Source organism: Sorex araneus, chromosome 11 (genome assembly GCF_027595985.1).
Source record: "Sorex araneus isolate mSorAra2 chromosome 11, mSorAra2.pri, whole genome shotgun sequence".
NCBI lineage: Eukaryota > Metazoa > Chordata > Mammalia > Eulipotyphla > Soricidae > Sorex > Sorex araneus.
In genome coordinates, this window is record NC_073312.1 from 36,148,559 (window position 1) to 36,172,825 (window position 24,267).

General features: G+C 37.3%; 1 long non-coding RNA gene across 7 annotated transcripts in view; it reads left to right on the forward strand.

The window, feature by feature from the left end:
* The window catches only part of LOC129399433 (uncharacterized), a 417,723-nt gene that overhangs the window by 245,602 nt on the left and 147,854 nt on the right, over nt 1-24,267 (forward strand). For 6 of the 7 annotated variants that reach the window (XR_008627080.1, XR_008627082.1, XR_008627081.1 and 3 more), the window contains one exon: nt 16,940-17,075. This is a non-coding gene — a long non-coding RNA (uncharacterized LOC129399433). The remainder of the gene's footprint in view (nt 1-16,939; nt 17,076-24,267) is intronic. The other variant, XR_008627084.1, reaches the window with a different exon arrangement.

A 24,267-nucleotide genomic window follows, 5' to 3' on the forward strand; every position in this document is an offset into this window, starting at 1 on the left:
ATTTCAACTTTAAATTTCTGCTCTATTTCATTGCTTTTTTTATTTTTTAAAGATTTTTTTGTTTTTTTGTTTTTGTACTTTATTGACTAGTGTGCATCATATGATCATATGGTAGGCTATAGTACTATTTAGGATTTTTTAATTACTCTGATGATTTATAAAAATATTCTTTTTTTGATTCTCGACTGTTATTTATCCATAGATTTTTGAAGACCCCTTATAAAAGTTTCAAATAATAGTATTAGCTATGTATTATAGATTATTTCAGTAAAAACCAAATATTTAGTTTATCTTCATGAATATTCACACAAAGAAAAGTCAGTATTTATGTGTCGTATAATTTTGTCTGGCATAAAAATTAAGGGCATTAACCTTCCTGTACATGGTCTTTCTTGGTTTAATTTAAAAAACATTTTTATTACACCTCAAAAGATGTCTTTAATGACATGATTTAATTGGCAAATATAACTGAAACAAAATAAGCATGTGATTAAATCAGGTAAAATAATTTTTGTATGGAAAACTAAACTCAAGCTTAAAATAAGCTTAAAATACACTCAAAACACACTCTACTTAACTGGAGAAGACATTTGTCCACAATATATCAGAAAAATGACTATTATCTTGAATATATGAATCAGAGTGCTCAGCAACAAAGAAACAAATAAGCACATCAAAAAAGAGAAGGGATGAATAGACACTTCAATGAAAAGTGGCCAATAAGTAGATAAGTTCATTGTCACTTATTAAGAAAATCCAAATCAAAATGACAGAGTAAATGTATTCTCATTGCCAATTATAGACAGTTCCCTGGTCTATAAAAATTGGTTAACAATAAAAAGTTTAACATATTTTTAAAATTAAGACATCCACAACCAATGTCTTTGGAGACCACTCCATTTTCATAGTTTGGTGGGAGTTATGCAGACAAATTTGACACAGTAAAAACATTTTAAGTTAGCACCCTCAGAAAAAAATATATTGACTTATAATTCCAAATCACAGAATGTGATTATAGTTCAATTTAAATATTCTAAAATGCAAGTAACCAGTTATTTTAAATTTACTGAGAAAAAATTGTAATGCCAAGACATGAAAACATTTTATTGGATTAAAATCGCTTCTAATAAGTATTCCAGGATCATTGCATTACTAATGTGCTAAATAGCTCAGTCTTAGAGAGTTGGTAGCATAGTTTGCTGTAATTCTTTCTGATGAATAATATAAGTCTTGACTTGATCTCAGATATTCCATTGACCTTCTTTAGATAATAGATGAAATAATTTTTTAAATTCATGACCCTAAAATATTTCATTAGTTTAGAGAAAATAAAATGCTTCTTCTACAACATATATCTATTTTTCATTCCCAAGTGACTTCAAAATATTAAAAACATGCTAAAAATAAAGGAGACCTGGTAATAGTTCACATCTATGTTTCAAAATTATTTGCTTATCTGTCAAGGGATAGTTTATTATGGCTGTTTTTCTTAAGTCCACATTAGAGTTACTATAAACAAAAGGCCTCATCTAGATTAGCAGTCTCCTTTGCCTTTGCTTGTATTTGCTTGTATTAACAAGCTGTTACTTGGTTGATTCACTAAATCAATGATTTATCTGAGGAAAGAAAGGAAATCAGTCAGACACTAAGAGAAATGAGTAATTGTTTGAAATGATCAGGAAACAGAATGCTAATAAATAATCCAACAGTCCTACAGGTAAAGGCCTTGGTATATATTAGGTCCATGAATAAAAAGTGCCATGAATCTGGTAATGCCAAGAAATGATATTTGATATAATTCAAATAATGTTTGTAAATACTAGTTTTTAGATGAAGAAGATATCCCATTTAAACATTAGAGTCCTTGTTTGAATTTTTTTATCTTCAAGGAATGTTTACTATTATAAATTTTCAGTCTTATTTATATCCACATCTTGTTAGCCTATGATGTTAATATTTATGTGTGTTCTTGTGAGTAGGAAAATGTGGAGCAGAGGAGGGAGCATTGTGACAGAACTTGAAATCTTTCCCTAAGCTGGGGAAACTTTGAGCAAAATAAGAGCTACAAGGCCAAGATTTTCAAACTCTGAGTTGTTATCCAATATTGGGTATGAGATGAGTTTATAGTGTAATACTATGGGCTGAATTGTTTTACCTCAACATTCACTTATTGAATCCCTAGTGTCCAGAATAATGGTATTTGGAAATTGGGTTTCTGGGAGGTAATAAGGTTAAAGGAGGTGATAAGGAATTTGTACCTTTATAGGAAGAGACACTAGAGAACTTGTTGCCTTTGCTTTTTATCTCTCCACCACATGAGGGCACAGTAGGAAGGGAATAGCCTGCAAGACAAAAAGTTCTTGTTATGAATCAAATCTGCTGGGACTTCTGACCTTCAATTTTCCAACTCTCAGAACTGTAAGACACAAATTATTTTATTTTATTTTTTAATTTAGATGCTGTGATTTGCAAAGTTGTTTATGGTAGGGTTTCAGGCATAGAATATTCCCACTCCACTTCCATGATTCCATCCTTCCACCAACAAATGACTCCAACGAATGACTCCAGATTCTCTCCTCCCTTCCCAACCTGACTCCTTGGCAGATGCATCAGCAACCTAAATACTCATCTTAAATATCTGGGAAATCAACGATAAATGAATCCAAAGATTATACTGCGTTGAATTTACAGGATTCCATATTCATTTTAAAACTATATTACATAATGAAAGAGAAGTGAAGGAAAGATAGAATAGCAGAGTGGAAAAATAGGAAAGGGAAACATTTTTTTAATAGAAAATTTATTAATTACACTAGTCCTGATGCAATTTCTGGGTTTAGCCTCAAAGTCTAAAAGATTAATAGAATTTTATCTTAAAGTCTATTTCTATGTTCACCTCTGTCACAACCTTCTTCAACTCCCTTCATAACTGCCCAGTTCTATGCCCCAATTTATGGGTCACCAGAAGGTAGGTTTCCAAATGCCCATAGAGGGTGATACTGATTCCAAACAGACTGCAGTGCTAGCAACATACATTATCTCTGACAGTTCTCTACCTCTCAACATGGGAGCTAGTTGCTGTGCTGTTACTGTATGTCTTTCCTTTCTTTTTTAATCATATTATGTCTTCAGCTAAAGTAAACTTGTGATATACTAGAAACAATGGAGAATACAATTTTTTAAGAGGGGAAGATGTATTTTATACTTCACATATACAGTATTTATAAATGATAATAATCCTGCACTGAATATCATTTGACTAAAGTCAGGAAAGAGAAAATAAAATATCATTTGGCTAAAGTCAGGAAAGAGAAAATAAAAAGTGAAATGAAGTTTCTATACTGTATTCTAGTCTTTCTCTAACTCCTCCTGCACAATATTTGTCTTAACCATATTATCAAAATTAACATTACTCATAACAGGGAAAATATCACAAAATTTTAGTTACAATGCACTAGAGAAACCCAATTACTTATGAAAAAATTTTGCCAAAAAATCAATAATTGCAGCCAATTAGTACCCACCCTTCCACACACACACACACACACACACACACACACAAACACACACACATACAGAGTGACTTTAGTAAAGATTTTCCTTTCCTTGAATTAATTAAAAGAAAAGTGACCTGGGTATATAGAGAAACTGAGTAATCATTACAATGCATAGAGACTGGGAGCAAAAACTGTGATCCTAATCCATCACTGTATCAACTGTATCACTATCATCCCGTTGCTTATTGATTTGCTCGAGTAGGCACCAGTAACATCTCCATTGTAAAACGTGTAGTTACTGTTTTTGGCATATCAATTACGCCACGGGTAGCTTGCCATGCTCTGCTGTGTGGGTGAGATACTCTTGGTAGCTTGCCGGGTTCTTCGAGAGGGGTGGAGGAATTGAACCCAGGTCAGCTGCATGCAAGGCAAACGCCCTACCCGCTGTGCTACCACTCCAGGTCCTAATCCATGTGGAACCAAAACCTATACACGCCATTTGGTGACAAGTAGTAAAACTTAAAGCTGGGCCATATATTAGAAAACAGTATCATATCATGAATAGTTGAACTTCCTAACCTAATTATTGTATTGTGATTCTTTAAGAAAATGGTTTTATGACTAAGGATAAAGAATCATGATATCTACAGTATAAATCACGATCACGATCACGAAATCCCATTGATCATCGAGTTGCTTGAGCCATCTCAGTAACCTCTCCATTCGTCCTATCCCTGAGATTTTAGAAGCCTCTCTCTTCTCGGCCTTCCCAACGATGCCGCATTGGAGGCTCTTTCAGGGTCAGGGGAATGAGATTCAGCTGGTTATTGGCTTTGGCATATGGATACACCATGGGAAGCTTGCAAGGCTGTGCCATGTGGGCGGGAAGCTCTCAGTAGCTTGCCAGTTTCTCCCAGAGGGAGAAGTAGGCTACAAGATATTACTTCTGGGAGCTTGCTTTTAAGTCTCTGGATATTGGTCGTTGATGGAATTACACACACCTGGGTTCTTCTGCCGGTACCTTCATGCGTAAGGCTTGTCAAACGTGTGGAGAGGGGCCTCGAGCATGGCTGTAGCTAGGTTCCGGTGGTTTTCGGTCGCAGGGAGCTCTGCTCGGGGCAGGGAGGGAAGCTGGAGCCCATCCCCTCCAAGGGGCCCCAGGGAAGATAGCCAGGCATGAGGGCAAGAGACTCTCTGCTACAGTATAAAATTCAGCAAAAATTATATGTATACATTTTTCTGTTTATTTTGATAAACTTATAGAATGATTCAGCACAAATTAGATGTGTAACATATTATAACCATATATCACTGTCATCCCATTGCTCATCGATTTGTTCGAGTGGGTACCAGTAACGGCTCTCATTGTGAGACTTGTTACTGTTTTTGGCATATCCAATACACCATGGGTAGCTTGCCAGGCTCTGCCGTGCAGGCGCGATACTCTCGGTAGCTTGCCGGGCTCTGTGAGAGGGGCAGAGGAATTGAACATGGGTTGGCGGTGTGAAAGGCGAACGCCCTACCACTGTGCTATCGTTCCAGCCCAATATTATATAATGATATATACTAACCATATATTGAATATCTAATTTTTGCTAAATCATTTAATAAGCTTAAACTTTTTATGTTCATTAAAAATTCATAAATCAACTTAGAAAACACAAACTCAAGTCTGAGAAATTTTTGAAATAGACATTTACCTATTTATTTCTCAGACTATTTCTATTGCCCAAACTATCATTTTATAATTCTCAAATACCTAGCCTGGTTCATATTTGATTTTTCACAGCAATGTGTCCAGAAAGATGGCAGATACCACAGCTGAAGCAAGGAAAGAGTTACCAAATTCAAATAGAGTCATACAATAGTCTGGATGCTAAGTGAAAAGAAGTTAAGAAGGAAATCAATTCTGACCCCAAGTGTGAGACAGAGCAATTCCCTTAAAAGGAGATTCTTTGTGGCCTCTTTTGAAAATTGTTTGTGTTTGCAGTCTGAACTGAGGGCAGTCAGTCCATTCTTAAGTCTGCAACTGCATATGCACTCCTACCTAATGCAAGAGCAAAGAAGTATGAATATATGTTCACTGGGCAAATACTTTTCCTCATGTTATTTCACCTTCACTTTTTTTCCTGTTTTGCTTTTTTTGGGGGGGTCATGCCCGGATATGCACAGGGGTTACTCCTGGCTCATGCACTCAGGAATTACTCCTGAATGTGCTGGGGGACCATATGGGATGCTGGGAATTGAACCCGGGTCGGCGGAGTGCAAGGCAAATGCCCTACCCGCTGTGCTATTGATCCAGCCCCTCACCTTCACTTTCTTGATTTTTTTCACTTCTACAGAAATTGGATGCCTCAGATATCAAGGAGATTTTGATCTCTCATGTTTAGAGGATGAACTATGTTTGATTCCCTCCTGCCAATATCTTCTCTGTCCAATTTCATAGTCATCAGTTGGAATACAGAATCAATTAATGGCAACTGTCAGAGAAGGAAATAGATGAATAAGCAATGTTCTTGTCTGAGTTGATTATGCATAACCATTATGTATTATTTTCTGTGAGCCTCTCTCTTTTCTATTAGTCTATAACTGTAAACAATGTGTCCTGCTTGAGAACTGTGATTCGGCCTCCATAACTTAAACCTACAGCTTACCCATTTTATTTTTCTGCCTCTATTCTAGAATAATAAGCGGTATCCTTATTCACAGATAACAGACTCTCAGAAAACCTGCTATGATGGCTTAGCAAAAAGCACCAAATCACTTTTTTTTTAGTCAATTGAAGTTTTAATTTATTATAGGATTTGGTTGAGTAAAATAATCGTAGATATATATTTAGGAGGTTCCTCAGAACATGTACAGAAAAATAATAAATTCTAGACTCTAGAAAGACAAATATCATTTTAACTGACAAAGTATTTTGAAATTATTTTCCTATGAAAGAAGTTTAACTGACAGATGCCAAAACAAATATGTATGCTGTACAAATTACAAGCATTCTGTGAAACTCCTTCTATGAAAAACTTAAAATGAATTGATATATATAAGAAATAACTTAAAAGCATGAAAATGAAACTCAAGAAAAAAACTCTCCAATATATTTGTTTTTTGGGTGCCACACCTGCTGTGCTCAGAGCTTACTGCTGATTCCATGTTCCGAGATCACTCCTGGATGACTTGGGGGACTGTCTGGTGTGCTAGGGATCAAATCCAATTCAAATGCAAGCAAGGCAAACACCTTAACCATTGTACTATCACTCTGGCCCCCTTCCTCGATAATATTTTTATGTGCATGTATGACAAAGCTGGTGGTTGCAACTACTATCATAATGATTTCAGCCCTGCCCCATTCCTAACTAAATAATACCCATTTCTGCTACTTTATAATTTTTCACTTGTGATACTAAGTTATTTCATTCTGACTGGCATCATTGCCATTTCTATGTACTTACTATGATTTATTTTAACTCTAAAAGGGAAAATAAGTCCTTTGTTTGGTGTTGTTAAAGTATGTCTTCCAACAAATATAAGATTATGACATATAGCTACATGATGAACACTTGTCGGCATTTCTGACAAATAAATAAATGGACAAGTACTGTGACAGTATTTTTAAAAAGAGAATTTAATTTAAATACTTATATTCTCTATTGAATATGATCATTTACCCATTTAAATTGGGATAAATATGATCATTTATAACAATTTAATAGGAATAAATTGCACTGCCAAAATAAGAGAAATATTGCATTGACATTCATTTTCTATAAGTTTCTTTATCTGAACAGTCATATAAAAGTCTGGTAAAAGACCAAGTTGCCTATCTCTATAAGTTCACACAGTGATCAGAGACATCAGCATTCTCTTTAATAGATATCTAGCAAATTCTTTTGTTCATACCAACATCTTAAATTTTTTATTAGAGAGTAAAGGACAAAGTAAATAGTCTTTTAAAGGAACTAATAGAACTCTCTCTTGAATGGCACAAAGTAATGAATATATATATATATGTATATATATATATATTTTAAAAGACAGATCTCAAACATTTGTGCAAACAATAAGGACTGGTCATATACTTTACCCTGGCAAAGCTCAGTAATCTCCCATAATATGTATTTTCATTTATTTTTTCAAAAGGGGTTTTTACTGGGGCTGGAGCGATAGCACGGCAGGTAGGGCATTTGCCTTGCAAGCGGCCAACCCTGGTTCGAATCCCAGCATCCCATATGGTCCCCTGAGCACCGCCAGGGGAGATTCCTGAGTGCATGAGCCAGGAGTGGCCCCTGTGCATCGCCGGGTGTGACCCAAAAAGCAAAAAAAAAAAAAAACAAAAAACAAAAGGGGTTTTTACTGAAATATTGAATAATTTGAAATAAATTATGCTTTATTCTTTTAATTCTATGGAAATAAAAATATTTAGAAAATGCTGTTTTCAAATAATGTGAAAATAAAACATAAAATACTTTTATTTTCATAATCTTTAGCAAATTGTCTTGTACTCCTTCCTTTTACCATCTTAAATGCTTGATATAGGGGCCATTGACAATCTAAGATAGCAGTCTTGTTTAATTTTTTTTTAATTTAATGGCTATTGTGAATAGTGCTGCAATGAACAAATAAGAGCAGATGGTGCAGCTCACAGTTCTTATCCAGGGTAATCTGTGAGTTTCAAATAAAGCGTGGGCGCCCTGGGGACTCGAGAATTTGGTGGCCGAGAACCATTCCTCTTCTGGCCCATGGCGATGGAAAGAAGAATGGCCAGGAGAATGGAGAAAAAGGGCCCCAGGCTTGTCGGTAGTGAGTTTATTTCTCTCTCCTCCCCAGTGTAGTCCAATTTTTCCCTTACAGCATAATCATAGTTGTAGTTTTGATCATAGTCCCAGGCATCATAGTTCCATCATCCTAGTCTCCTTGTAGACCTCAAAGTCCTCTTCCTTGTTATCTCCCTTTCCTCTTACAACATAGTTACATATAAATCATGAAGGGTGGTGGAGACACACAGGTGGGGTTGAACATTGTCATAACAATAAACAGAGGTAAAGCCTCTCCCTCAGTTCTAGAAGATTAACTTAAGGACAAAATCTCATCCGAGGGTTCAGCACTACAGATTGACTACCTACCCATTCAAGGGTAGGATTCCATCCAGGGCATATTGCTTTCTCCTTTCCTCAGCTAGTCATCCATTTTAACAATCAGAGTGATTTTACTTAAAATATTTCTAATCATTTTGTATGAACACAGTAAGAAATATATTAAGCTTAAAGTAGACTCTTTTTGGGTCATGACAGAATTAGTCCCATGACCATGCTCTTAAATTATTATACTTATGGTGCATAGCTCATCCCTTTTTGATGCCAGGGTAGCTTATAGCTTGTGTCCCTCCAGTCCCTTCGTAGGGACCCTTCCTTTGGGGGTTTTAGGAAGTAAGGGTAACTGAGGTTTAAGTCAGGTAAATATGATGGATTCCCAGGAGTAAATATTATTTGGAGCCAATTAACTCCCATGTTATAGAAGTATAGTATCAACTGTCTTCCTGTGTTTATACAAAAAGGACATTGCTATCCTGAAAGTAGATAAAGGACCAAACATGATAACCTCTCAGTATCTGTATTACAAACCATAATGCCCAAAAGTCAAGAGAGAGTATGGGGGAAATTGTCTGTCATGGAGGCAGGGAGAGGGTTAGAAAGGGGGCATATACTGGGGACATTGGTGGTGGAAAATGTGCACTGGTGGAGGGATGGGTGTCTGATCATTGTATGATTGAAACTCAAACATGAAAGCTTGTAACTGTATCGCACAGGGATTCAGTGAAAAAAAAAGTTAAAAAAATTTAAAAAATAAAATGGCCACCAAAGAAAAAAACGGGTGGGGAAACATCGCTAAACCGTGCAAGTAACATAAAGGAAAGAGAAAAACAATATAGGATTATTAGTGCTTGATAGAATTGGGTGTGCCTCAGGGGCACTATTGTGAGAATAACTCAATAAATTTAAACTCCCTGTGGGAGGAGCAAAGGCAACCCAATGTTATCCAATGGTAATCATTTCCAACTATCACTGTCATAGTGGTCCCTTTTTTATCCCAACAAGCTTCAAACATTGGCCTTTGCTTCTATTGTCTTTGGGTAGTGGTCTCATACAATGTTTTTGTTTATAGCACAAATGAGTGCAATCATTCTATATCTTTTTCTCTCCTTCTGACTTATTTCACTCAGCATGATACTCTCCATGTCCATCCATGTATAAGTGAATTTCATTATTTCATTTTTTTCTGATATCTGTGTATTATACAGGAGGAAAGTGACGAAAACACATTGAGTATGAGAATAAGAGTTCATTTTACCATTCTGCTGAGTGTAGAAAAGGTACACATAATTTTGTTTTCTTTAAAAAAACTGCTTATTAGCTATTTCATTTGTCAAATTCTTGCATCTTCTATAGTTGAACTAATCAGTAATTGATATGAAATTACTGTTTTGATAATTTCCTTTTCAGATTGCTAGTATTTATCTAATTTTCTATGGTGCTAATCCATCTCAATTTATTGATTCACCTGATTTAAAAAATATTGTTAAATATGATGTTAATACATTTTAGTGTGACTACCTTATATTTGATCTATGAATTGTCACTTATTTTTCTGCAACTGGTTATAAATTAAGCCTAAGTGTATTTCTGAAGTCACTGAAATATGAAACTCTCATATTTGATTAGTGGTAAATGAGAGGTTATATTTCATTCGCTTTAATGATTATTTAAATAAATCATCCAGTCTATTTCTCCCCTCTATATTGGCAAAGATTATGATAATTGGCTCCAAATGTGATTACAATTCTACACTACATTTCTATGCAGAGCAGTAATGCAGCTAGATATGTTCTAGCTCTCTCTGAACCTTGGGCTCTATTCATCTACTGAGCACCTCTGTAAAATTAATATTGGGTGATTAAAAGCATCTATGACAGACTGTGGCAAAAATTCCACGACTGCCACAGAGAATAAACACTTTCTACACTAAGGTGGTGATATTTTAGGTTTGATTAACTCTATAATTTGTTTGTCCTTGTCAAAGTGCAGGAACTTTGGAGAGCACTGTAGGACTGTAGCACTGTCGTCCTTTGTTCAATAATTTGCTTGAGCGGCCACCAGTAATGTCCACAAGGTGAGACTGTTTTTGGCATATTGAATATGCTACAGGTAGCTTGCTAGGCTCTGCCGTGGGGATGGGAATCTCTCATGTATCTTGCCGGGCTCTCCAAGAGAGATGGAGTAATTGAACCCGGGTCAGCCATGTGCAAGGCAAATGCCCTACCCACTCTGCTATTGCTTCAGTCCTCAGCCAATTAAAGGGTCTTAAAATGTGAAACTAAAACTGGGAAGCAAAAAATACAATAAAAAATATTTTCTTTTAGTTTTTAGAAAGCTCAAAAAATAGTGCATCATGTTTTATCTGGAGATCTCACATAGAGATAAGTTTTACATATGGAACTAAAGAAATTTCCTAACTGTGCAATATTCAAATATGCTTTCTGGAGTATTTTTTCCCATGTATTTGTTTTTTCTAATGTGTGTTGGCTTCCTTGATTTTATGGCATAATATTCTAAAGTTGCATGACATGAAAGAGATCAGCACAAAGTACAATTTTGGAATTTTCAATGAACTCTGATGATATATATTCACCTACTCTGTGCATCCATTTTATGCTTGCTCTGACTTGCTTTCTACTAAATCCTTCTCCAGAAGATAGTAGTACAGCAGCGAAAGCACCTTCTTTGCACATGGCTGCCTGGGTTCGATTCGCAGCACCCCATAATGTTCCTCGAGCCCCACCAGGCCTGAGCTTTGCTTCGTGTGCTCCACTTCCCTCAAAAAGCTTCTTCCTAAGCGGGTTTGTTTGCAGAGAAGGGACTAAACTGGAAGTAGAGTAGATGAAGAGGGATCACAAATCATAGTTTTGTTCCATAGAGAAAAATATAAGTAAAAATCATCCTCTAAAATTGTGTCCTTATCTGAGCTTGCTAGTTCCCTGTTCCGTATTCCCAGGCACACTTCCTTCATAATTGTTTGCATTCTAATTTTTGATTCAGAGTTGCCTCTGGATGAAACTTCAGACAATAGAGTTAGGAAATGCTGATGTAAAACTTGGATTTACAGCATCTGTGAAGCCTTGAACCTTTTCATCTAATGCCTAGGCTCACTCAGAAATGATTCCTGTCAGTACTCAGGGAACCATACGGGGTGCTGGGAATTGAACCCGGGTTAGCCATGTGCAAGGCAAACGCCCTACCCACTGTGCTATTGCTCCAGCCTCTAGGTTTTTTTCTATCCACTTTTAAAAAAATTTTAATTAATTAATTAATTTATTTATTTATTATTGAATCACCATGTGGAAAGTTACAAAGTACGCAGGCTTATGTCTCAGTTATACAACATTCAAACACCCACCCCTTCATCAGTGCCCATATTCCACCACCAAAAACCCCAGTATACCTCCCGCCCCCGCCCCCCGACCCCCAACTGCATAACTGATGAATTTCACTTCATTTTTTCTTTACCTTGATTACATTCCATATTTCAACACAAAACTCACTATTGTTGTTGGAGTTTCCCCCCAAGAAGGACAGCCCTACTACCAAGGAAGCATTTGATAATTAGTTTTCCATTGCTTAGAATGAAGAGATATGTAGCCCCACTGCTCCAAATGCATAACTCTTTTTTTTCTTTTTCCTTTTCCTTCCCCCCCATCCCCCTTTCCGCGCCTCATAGTATGGTGGACGGCACACCGCGTTTATCCCTGCCCCTAGTTTCTTAATAGATGTAGTTGGATATGAATATTTTTGATGTCTTGACTTCCACTACATTATTTCATATTATTATTATTATCATTATTATTATTATTTTGGGTCATACCTGGTGATTTACAGGGGTTACTCCTGGCTCTGCACTCAGGAATTACTCCTGACAGTGCTCAGGGGGCCATTTGGGATGCTGAGAATCAAACCCCGGTCGGCCGTGTGCAAGACAGATGCCCTACCTGTTGTTCTATTGATCCAGCCCCATTGACTTCCACTATTTTAAAGCTCTATATCAGGCTGTTTTCACTCAGGGTGCCCCAGAGGGGAGTGGATGAGAACACTCCCCACCCCAAGGAACCCAGCTCTGGCAGCCGACCTCCACTACCCAATTGCTGCCACGCTCCAGGCCACTTTCCGGACACTTCCTACCCATAAGACACTTCCTACCCATTTTCCATAATTACCACACCACATTTGATGGAGTTCAGACAGTAGGCAATAAATCATAGAGAGTTTTATATATATAAATATATATTTATATATAGCAAATTAGGGACCAGTCATCCCACTGTGCCTCTTTTCCCTTCTGACAGCCGTTGACAACTGGTAAACCAACCAACATGTATAGTGCAGCATGAGGAATTACTAACCTGCCAGAAAATAGGGGAGAGAAAAATTTTTGGTTCTATCACTGTATACCACGGTCATATCACTGTTGTCCCATTGCTCATCAATTTGCTTGATTGGGCACAAGTAACATCTCATTCATCCCTGTTGTGTTCAGGGTCAGGGAAATGAGGCCCATTATTGTTGCTGTTTTTAGCATATTGGGTAGCTTGCCAGGCTCTGCCGTGAGAGATTCTGCATTGCTCTCTTCCGGGAACTTTGTTTTATAATCTCTGGATCTTGGCCGTTGATGAGATTCTATAGGAGATTTGGTTCTATAGGCGCCTTATATAAAGTCTCCCCTTTAATCCCCCTACCCCTTTTTCTTGATTCACTGTGAGATACAGTTACAAAGCTTTCATGTTTGAGGTTTGGCCATACAATTATCAAACACCCATCCCTTCGCCAGTGCACATTTTCCAACCCAAAATCCCCAGTATTTCCCCCCCCCAGCCCCTGCCCCAACTTATTCCAACCCTTCCCCTGTCCGTGTGGCAGACAATTTCCCCAGTATTCTCTCTCTTCTTGGGTTACATTTGATATTTTGACACCAGTCTCACCACCACTCAAACCTGTCGAAAAGGCAATGTGAGACAATTTGTTTTGTGTTGCTTATTATGGATAAAATATGATGTCCAGGAATTCTGTATCGTTCTCTTCCAGGAGCTTTAGTTTATAGTCTCTGGGTCTTGGCCGTTGATGAGATTTCATGGCACAAGGGCAGTTTGTGGGTGTGACCGCCAAGATTCTGGAAAACCAGGGACCTGCGGGGAGGAGGCCAAGTCCCAATCCAAGCGGGCTTGGAGATCTCAGTTACAGGTTCCCACTTAGCTCTGCACTACTGGCCCTAACTGCATCTTTCGATCTCTTTCGAGATTTATGGGTCTCTGAAATAAGGCCAATAAATGAGCTTATATAACTGAGCCGGAGGTGGTTTGTGGGTGTGGCTCCCACATATCTAACTTTTGGCCATTTAATTTCTTGGTAAATCCATTTTGATCTGAATTTTGTACATGGTGATAGGTGGAGGTCTAAGCCCATTTTTTTGCATGTAGCTGTCCAGTTTTGCCAGCACAATTTGTTAAACATGTTTTCCTTGCTCCACTTCACATTTCTTGCTCCCTTATCAAAGATTAGATAGTCATATATTTGGGGGGATGTGTCAGAGTGTTCAACTCTGTTCCATTGACCTCAACATCAGACCAGAATCCCTTAAGTACATTGAAGACAAGGTCGGCAAAACCCTCCACAACATTGAAGCCAAAGGTATCTTCAAAGCTGACATGCCACTGGCAAAGCAAGTGAAAACAGAGATAAATAAATGGGACTATCTCAAACTAAGAAGCTTCTGCACCTCAAGAGAAACAGTGACCAAACTACAAAGACAATCTACAGAATGGGAAAGGATATTTACGCAGTATCCATCCGATAAAGGGTTGATAACAAGGATATACAATGCACTAGTTGAACTCCACAAGAAGAAAACTGCCAACCTGATCAAAAAATGGGGTGATGAAATGAACAGAAACTTTCCCAAGAAGAAATCCGAATGGCTCAGAGGCACATGAGAAAATGTTCAACATCACTAATCATCAGGGAGATGCAGATCAAAACAACCATGAGATATCATCTCACACCACAGAGACTGGCCCACATCCCAAAAAACAAAAATAACCGGTGCTGGCGTAGATGTGGGGAGAAAGGGACTCTTCTTCACTGCTGATGGGAATGCTGACTGGTTCAGCCCTTTTGGAAAACAATATGGACGATTCTCAAAAAATTAGAAATTGAGCTTCCATTTGACCCAGCAATACCACTCCTGGGAATATATCCCGGAGAGGCAAAAAGGTATAGTAGAGATGGCATCTGTATTTCTATGTTCATTGCAGCACTGTTTACAATAGCCAGAATCTGGAAAAAAACAGAGTGCCCCAAAACAGATGACTGGTTGAAGAAACTCTGGTACATCTACACAATGGAATACTATGTAGCTGTCAGAAAACATGAAGCCATGAAATTTGCATATAAATGGATCAACATGGAAAGTATCATGTTGAGTGAAATGAGTCAGAAAGAACAAGACAGTCATAGAAATATTGCACTCATATGTGGAATATAATGTAACTGAGAAGTACAAGTTGGCAATGATGCAACTTCTGGCAGATATCTGTCTGGACTTAGTTACTAAAATACTAAAATACAGAAACCCAAAACCATGAGGCCGCTAAGTGTGGTCACTCGACCTCATACCTCTTCATTCTCAGCAATGGAAAACAAATTATCTAATGCTTCCTTTTCAGCAGGTCCGACTTTAGGGGAGAGACTCTCCAAACAATAATAGTGAGTTTTGTTGAAATATTGAATGCAATCAAAGTGAAAGTAAAGTGAAATTTATTAGTTACACAGGCAGGGGTGCTAAGGGAGGTGCTAGGGGCATGGGGGGCTAGGGGTGTGGGGGTGTGGGGTGGAGCTATACTGTGACTCTTGGTGGTGGAATATGTGCACTGGTGAAGGGATGGGTGTTTGAGCATTGTATAACTGAGACTTAAACCTGAAAACTTTGTAACTTTCCACATGGTGACTCAATAAAAGAATTTTAAAAAAATAATAATAATTTCTTGGTAAACTTGGCCCCAAATTGTTGGGTTCTGGCCAAAAGCACAGCATTAATTTGGAGGTTATATGGAAGTCTCAAGGCACCCACAGGTACAGGTTGACCTGCTGGTGACACCATGCCCCTGAGTCTCCCCTCTTTTTAATTCCATTTGAGAGAGGATAAATTGTATCAAATTCAGATATATTGTGGGTAGAATGAAACACCTGGTCTAGAGAGAAGACAGCTTTAGAAATAGTAGGTCCAATTAAATGGGGGTGTGGATGGGTAAAGTGGTATTGGATTGACCTTTTAGTAAGAGGTGCGGAAAGGAGACCAGAACTCAAAGAGACAGTGCTTCAAAGGTGAATTCAAATAGCTGATGGCTTTGCTTAAAGAACTGTACTCAGGAACAGGTACAATTAAGCAGAGTGAGGACATTGGGCCAGGTACACCAGGCCTGATTACTGGTCAGCAAGGAGATGGCTGCACTCTCAGGAAGTTACCTAGGTCAAGAGAAGTAGAAAACAATTCACCAGTCTAGTACATCAGATATGAGATTTCACTCTGTGACTATGAACAAGTACGTCTCAACTGGAGGTCAATAAGAAATACAGGGCTTCACAAAGATCTGTACACCCATAGCTGCCTCTGTCCTTTAAATGACATTCAAAATCTACCATTCTTTCATATTCCTCTCAGAGAGGGAGAGAATTTGGGATACTTAAATATAACACAATGTTCATAAGAAGATGAATTTTGATTCCAAAAGAAATTTAACTAAACAATAGTAAGTCGCTTAAACTTGTAAGTTGTGAGATAAACTGAATTTGTAAATATGAATATTTCCCCACCAAGCACCTTTGAAAATAAATCTCTGATTAAGGAAATTATAATTTCATGTAGCACTGTCATCCCGTTGTTCATCTATTTGTTTGAGTGAGCACCAGTAATGCCTCCATTGTGAGACTTGTTGTTACTGTTTTTGGCATATCGAATATGCCACGGGTAGCTTGCCAGCCTCTGCCATGCAGGCGGGATACTCTCAGTAGCTTACTGGGCTCTTGAGAAGGACAGAGGAATCTAATCCGGGTTGGCTGCATGCAAGGCAAACACCTTATCCGCTATGCTATCGTTCTAGTCCTTACATAATTTATAAAATGGTATATGACATATATGAAATAATTTTATTCTATATAATATATAGTATTATCATACTATATATGCATCATGTTTTTATAGATTTCAAAGCATATTGTATAAAATTTTGATGCCATTTTTACCTATATATAACTTACATCTAGCACAATGACTATCATAAGACATAGTAATTTTATAATTTGGGGTTTTTTGTTTGTTTTTTAATTTTTTCTTTTATGGAGGAGGCCTTACTCCTGGCTCTGCATTCAAGAATCTCTCCTGGCAGTGTTCAGGAAATCCTATGTGGTGCCAGGGATTGACACCAGTGAGCTGCATACAAAGCAAGTGACTTACCTGCTGTAAATCTCTGTGGCCCAGGTAATATTTTTTTTTACAATTAAAAAAATCAAACATAATGTAAGCTGACCTATTTTCTTAGCAGTTTGATGCCAGTGCTGGTATTTGTGTTAAATAATATTCAAGAGTGAGCCAGTTGTGGTAGGCAATGAGCATCAATGTGTTAAACAAAAAAATCATTAACAATATTAAGTACCATCTCTGTATATAGATGTAACTTCTATATTTATGTTAATGAGTAATACATAAAGTTGAAAATAAAAAATATTTTATAATTAATTGAAATCATTACAATGGCTAAGTCAAAATTTTCAATGTAAAATGCAGAATCAAAATATCTATAAAATATACATACAATATTATAGATACCTCAATTCTGTAATTGTTTTGATAATACTATAGTACATATTTTATAATTTATGTTTCTATTTAAAATTGTCAGATTAATTTTGTTAATGAGAAATGATGAACCCAAAGGCAATTTTGAATGTCTGTATTCATTTTGGATAATGGAGTAAAAACATATTTTTAGATAAAAGCAAAGGGTAGAAGCAGGTTTAGTAAAATGGTAAAACTGCTATAATTTTTTATTTAATAATTTAACAGTTATCAGTTGACTCTTGATTTTCTTGCAAGTGGAGGAATAAATTTCATACAGTGGCAATCTGAGGTTTTTAATACTCAATAAGAAGAATTGCAATATTTTTATAAATATAAAAGTTGACAAAGGCTATCTACGACATAAAAATCAAGCAATTTAATACTATAGACAAAAAGCCTTTCAATGTGAAATAAAATAATAACTGATGTTCTCTTTCAGATAAAGTAAATTAAATTAGCTAAAGGACATGACAGGTATAGTAATAGATTTTTGTTTTGACCCATTATCTTACAAGAACAAGGTTAAATAAAGGGAAGCTCACAAGTGTACATTAATTTTGAATTGTTTACTGGTTTGATTGGTTGATTTTACAAAATATCTTTTAGGTTCCAAGTAGGAGGCTATTTCTATCCTATGCCTATACTGACAATGTAAAGAAGTAGGGTTCAAATCAATTCCCCCATTTGTTTCATTTTTACTGAGGAACTTGATTTTATTTTTGGAGTTATTATTAATCTTCCTTTTCTAAAAGCCTGCTATATTATTATAAAAGTATGACAGAAATTTCTAAGGAGAAAAAGCTTCTCTTTACATATTTCAACCTTATCAACTCATTTGAAAGGTAATTTAGTTCCTCTCCTGTCTAAAGTGAACCATTAGATCATGAACCGTTGACATTAGGCTGACAATTATAAGATCCAGGTAAGTAATGGGGTCAGTTTGCCAATGCCAAAAGCATTAATTGACTGCTGACTATTTCCCTCAATAAGTGCCCATGTTATCAATGTGCTATACCTCTGAGAAAATCTATAAAAACATGTCTTCAGTTGTGCTAACAGTTGTGACCATACGGGCAAGTGAGAAAGATGGAGAGCTTAACTTTGCACTCTAAGTTCTTCATGTCCTATGACACATATTTTAGGCATCTTTCCAGGATTCTCAAAGCAACTGTGCAACTAAATTCCTAAGAGATCTTTAAGTCTACAGAATATTATTTTTTTCCAAAGCTGGCTCTTGTGCTTATTTTCTCTCATAACCCTGTTCTTTTTTCCCCTCATTCTTGGGAGATAAAAATAATAATATATGCTTGATGTGAAAAAAGGTCTGCAGTCTCCTAACAGCATTGTAAAATTGGGGGGCATAGAAGAGAATGTTGAGATGAGTCTTACTAATAAGATAATGTCCTTATATCTGAATCTGAAGATTATAATGGATCTCAAGAGTAATATGACCCACCTAGAAAAGGAAAACCATTCCCATTAATATTCCCTTTTCAAACTAGTTGTGTCAGGTTTGAATCATTCAATAAGTCACGTCACCAGAGGCAGTCAGGTTATTTATCACTGTCATGGAACTCAGGTATTCTAGGTATCACAAGTCAATTTTAGATTAGCATATGAAATTATGAGTTTCTAAATACTTCTTTTTAAAAATTTTCTAAGTTTTATTTTATTAAAATATCATGAGTTACAAAGTTATTTATAGTTGATTTTTTGACATGAACTGTTTCATCATTGATCCAGCCACCAGCATCAACTTCCCTCACCAATTCTCCTTCCCTTCACAAGTGTTCCCAAGGTTCCCTCACCTACAGTTTCCCTCCCCCCAGCCTCAATCTGCCATCTTGACAGGCACCTTTTAAGTTTGGTTATTAACATTTGTGTCTTGTGATTTCAGTGTTTTTGAGTCTGTGGTTTAGAATATTTAGCTCTATCATTCTTTAACACCACGGATGTTCCCGAATCCCCTTGGACCCTACCCCCATTGCTTTTCATCTGTCTCTTCTCCCCTTGCCCCTGCCACTCTATATCTTTCCTTTTTCTTCCTATACTCTGGGGTCTTGGGTAATCTAGACATCCCCTTTTAACCTATTGGATTTCCTCATCCAGTTACCCTAACCATTTATCAGTGGTATCATCCTGTGTTTGTCCTTCTTCTGGTTTACTTCATTTAACATGATGACTAAGTATTCCTGTTTCAAGAGCTTGTTTAGTGGTTCCAGCAAAGAAGACTGGCTAATTTCAAAGAAAGGCTTGGCTCTATCCAGTAAAATTTGTCCTCTCCAACCAAGTGTGCAGTTTCAGGAGAGACATACATGAAACAGTGAAGGAAGGAAACACCTGCCCAGCACCAGGTAAAATCAACCCTGGTGTCAATAGGGTGGCAGATGTCACAGTCAGATAGCCTTCACACCCAGTACTCCTGTTTTGAAGGCCCCTATTGTCTGTTAGTTGGAAATACTCCTCTCTAGAGAAGATTGGCTTTTCCCAAGTACATATGCAAATTTCTTTAAGTACTTAAACATAAGAGTATCCTGCCTGCACAGCAGAGCCTGGCAAGCTCCCTGTGGTGTATTTGATATGCCAAAAACAGTAACAACAAGTCTCAGGATGGAGATGTTACTGCTGCCTGCTGAGCAAATCTGAACAATGGGACTACAGTGCTACCTGGTTACTTAACCATAAACCTAATTGTTTCCTAGGTACCAGTAGTTGTGAGTTCTAGAGAAATTCACTTTCCTTTTAAAAGTCAACAGGTGAGTAGATAAAAGGAAATAGTGATGCCTCAGAATAAAATTAACCTCCTACAATTTCTTCTGTCCTCTTCCAGGGGTTATCTGGAGTCATTGATGAGCTGCAGATCTCGAAACTTTTCCAGATCTGCTGAGGACTAATGTATTTATTTATTTATTTTTTTAAAGGAACACTTTTTCCAGAGGAAATTTCCTTGGTATAGATCCTGGGATCTTACACTGACTCTATTATTTTGTACTACCCTTCCCCCAAACCTCCCACCACACACACACACACACACACACACACACACACACACACACACACACACCAAGTATTGAATGAATAGATACTGGTTTGAAGGATGCCATAAATTTGAAGGAATATGCAGCATTGTTTTTTTTCTCTAATTATCTACAAGGACCTCCATATGGTTTCAGAGGGGCTGTTTGTTAGTGGACAGCCTGTGGAATGAAGTTGCCTGTGTAGTGCATGTTTCATCACCCTGTTACTTACTCCAGCAGATTTCACATAAATATTTATTCAACATTACAAAGTGTGAAAGTCTAAGCTACTGATTTATGGTGAAATTCAATCATGGAATAAGGGGATCCTGGATCCTCAGAGTAAACTCAGCACAATTGGCTATGAATGACAGAGGAATCTCACATCACCTCTGGCTGAGATAGTCACACCTGGTGCATGTTTGGATAAATTCCAAACTCTTTTTCCTCCCAAAGCCCATATCATAGATGTTCAGTGTCTGTCTGGAATAGGTAGTTCTGAGGCAAGCTTCCTTTAATCAAACATCTTAGTCTATCAGAAAAGGTGTAAGAGATTTTTCTCTAGTAACTGCCCCTAGTAGGTTATTTGAAAATACATTTTTAAAACCAAGTACTACAAGTTGGTGAATCTGTATGATGTGCACATTTCACACTTTCATTAGTAATTGTAGCACCTTTCATAGCACCCATTGCTCTATTTTTGTACCTAATGGTCCTCTATTGCTATATATGTAAATGTGTATATACATGTATACTTACACATGCATTTGTGGGTATGTGTGGGGGCGAGGTTTTCCCATTCAGATGTCATTCTAGGAAAGAATTTCAAGTACCCTATTCACTATTCCTGCAAATCTTTCTCTGTTTTATCAAAATTCTTTTGTTTTTTGAAGTACTTTTGTGATTAAGATATTTTAAATCAAGAAAATGCAATTTTCTTATTGCCTTTTAGGTCTATCATTTTTATTTTAATTTTTTTATTTTATGGGGGGTCTATCAGTTTTAATAGTTCAATGAGTGTTTTCTTATCAATTCATATCCACTTGGTAGGTCCCATAAAAAATATAAAAACATTGAAAACATTGTTGCTACACATAAGAAACTATACTTTAGACGCATATGCTGCCTAAGCCCATGTGCTGCGTGCGCCCATGTGGCTGAGCACATGTGTCGCCGGAGCACATGTGTCACCCGCATCTCCCCTCTTGAGATGTGTACTTTCATGCTTTCATACCTTTGTGTCTAAAGCTCAGTTATGTGTAGGGGCTTCCTACACCCTTGGAGAAGCCCAAGTTCTCTCATGAGCACATTATTTTCACTATTCTCTCTCTCACTTATCCTTTCCTCCTTCCCTCGGAAACCTCTAAATAAAATCTACTTACTTCAAAAAAAAAAAGAAATCATACTTTAATTGAAAGAGAAAGAAGTAATATAAGGAAATATTTGATTAAGTATCTGGGGAGTATTCAAACAAATACCTGAGAGTTTCAAAAAAATTAGTCAGCTATAGATATTTGGAGTAATCCAAAGAATTCCAAGAAAGAGATTGACTTGTGTTCAGCCATAAAAGTTGACTATGGATTTGACTGGTTCTAAGTTAGAGGGAAGAATAAAACTTAAAGAATTAATTAGTTTGGGAAACAGAGGATTTGAGTATGTGCCATCACAATCAGGTTTACAATAAATATTTAAACTAAAGTGGTAGCAAAATAAAGAGAGAACTGGTGGATCCTGGCTCTTTTCCCTTCAAAAGCATTCCTTGTCCTTTCTCTGTTTTGTTCAGTCTCACGTTGGTTCAGAGGATCTTGTCTAAACTTACAGATAAGTTGGCCCATGGTAGGAATGGCTAATGATTGTGGAGTAAAATTGAAAAAGAAGTGAAAGAAATAATCAATTTCTTTTCCCCTTTTCATCATAATTTAAGCAGAGACTCAGCTAGTGTGCTATGTCTTCTATAGCTCTAACACTTGCCAGCCACCAAGTATTGATATAAAATAAAATTCCACTTAATTGTTTTGGCTGCTGTTGCTTAAGTATCAGGATGCTATCAGTTACACATCTTGCAATGTTTGGTTTCACCCATTTTATTTTTTGTAGTAGGGAAATCTCCATGTAGGGCCAGCAGAATAGTACTTTGTATAATTTTCAGGGTGGCTAGGGAAGGCCCTGGCGGCTCTCCCCCTCACCACCCCGGTTCAGTGATCTTGGGCTGTTCACCCAGCGGGGGCAGCCCATGCCATGGGATGGATGAAGAAGGAAGTGAGGGCCAAGCCAGTTGATTGATCAGTTGCCATTTATTCCCTTCTCCCCACATGCCTGTTCCACCAGTCTCTCTGAATCCCCCATTCTAGTCTCACACTGCCCCTCATTCCTGTCTCCTTCTATCTCTCCTGCTCATCCATCCATGATCCATCTTGCATCCTGGGCTCTCTCTCTCCATGTGCCTGTTTTCTTCCCCTACATTCCTCTTTCTCTGTCTCCTTTGCTAGTCTCTTCGCGCTCCTGTTCTCTCTCTCATTTCTCTCCAATTCTCTCTCATCTCTCTCCAACTCCCCAGAATTGGGGGTAGAAGCAAAATCAACATAAGAAAGCCCTTCCTGACTGCCCATCAGGCTCAAGGGTGGAAATATTACCAATGGGTGTTCCTCTTCTCCTTAGTCCAATAACTTACTTAACATCTTAATTAACATCTTAATTATACTTCTTAATATTAGTTATTTTGTATGGACACAGTGAGAGATAGATTGAGCTTGCATGGTGGCTCTTCTGGCAACATCTCGCCACAGATTCAGACTACAGTGCTCAGGCCAGATTAATCTTTCCTAATCCTAGCAGGGTCTGAATCTAGTTATTACTTTTTGGATCATGACAGAATTTATCCATGACCTTGCTCTTAACTTGTAGTAAAGCATTATGGCACTTTGGCCAGGCCCATTTTGATGCCAGGGTAGCACATAGCTCACAGCTTGCCCTAGGTCCATCCAGTTCCTTGTCAGGACCCTGCTTTTGAGGTGTTAGGAAGTAAGGGCAACTGAGACTTAAGTTGAGAGAACAGAACAGATGTCCAGGAGGAAAATATCATTTAGAGTCAATTAACTCCCAAGTTACAAAGGCATAGCATGTCTTCTTGTTTCCATACAAAAAGGACATTGCTCTGAATTAACTTCAGTTCCCCATATATAATTTTAAAAGTTCTATTGACCTTTCCTCATAATTTTTTAGCCACCTATTTCTCTAAATATAAGTTAGGAGCCAATCAAAAATACATAATATTAAATATTTAAAATTTAACTTAGTCAATTGGTATCATATATATAGAAACTGAAGTTAATGGCTAATAAAATACAACTCCAATACCTTAGTAATGAATCAGTTTTACTAGTAAAACAACCCAGAGGACAGGTCAACTGATATGAAATGAGTACTTCAGTAGGATTTTCACCAGAAATTGGTGGCATCTTGGGCAAATTATAGAATGTATTTATCATAGGCCATCGGGCCAACATTTGGCTGCTAAAAGAATTTGAGATTGAGACTGAACCAAAAAGACTTGGAATACCTGATTAAACCCATTAATATCAAGGAAATTGAAACTGTAATCGAAGTCTCCCCAAAAACAAAAGCCCAGGCCAGATGGATTCACTAGCGAATTCTTCCAAACATTTAAAGAGGACCTGTTACCAGTTCTCCTCAAGCTTTGCCAGGAAATTGAAGAAACAGGAACTCTCCCAAACAGCTTCTATGAGGCACATATCTCCCTAATACCAAAAGCAAACAAAGACAGCACTAACAAGGAAAACTATAGGCCAATATCC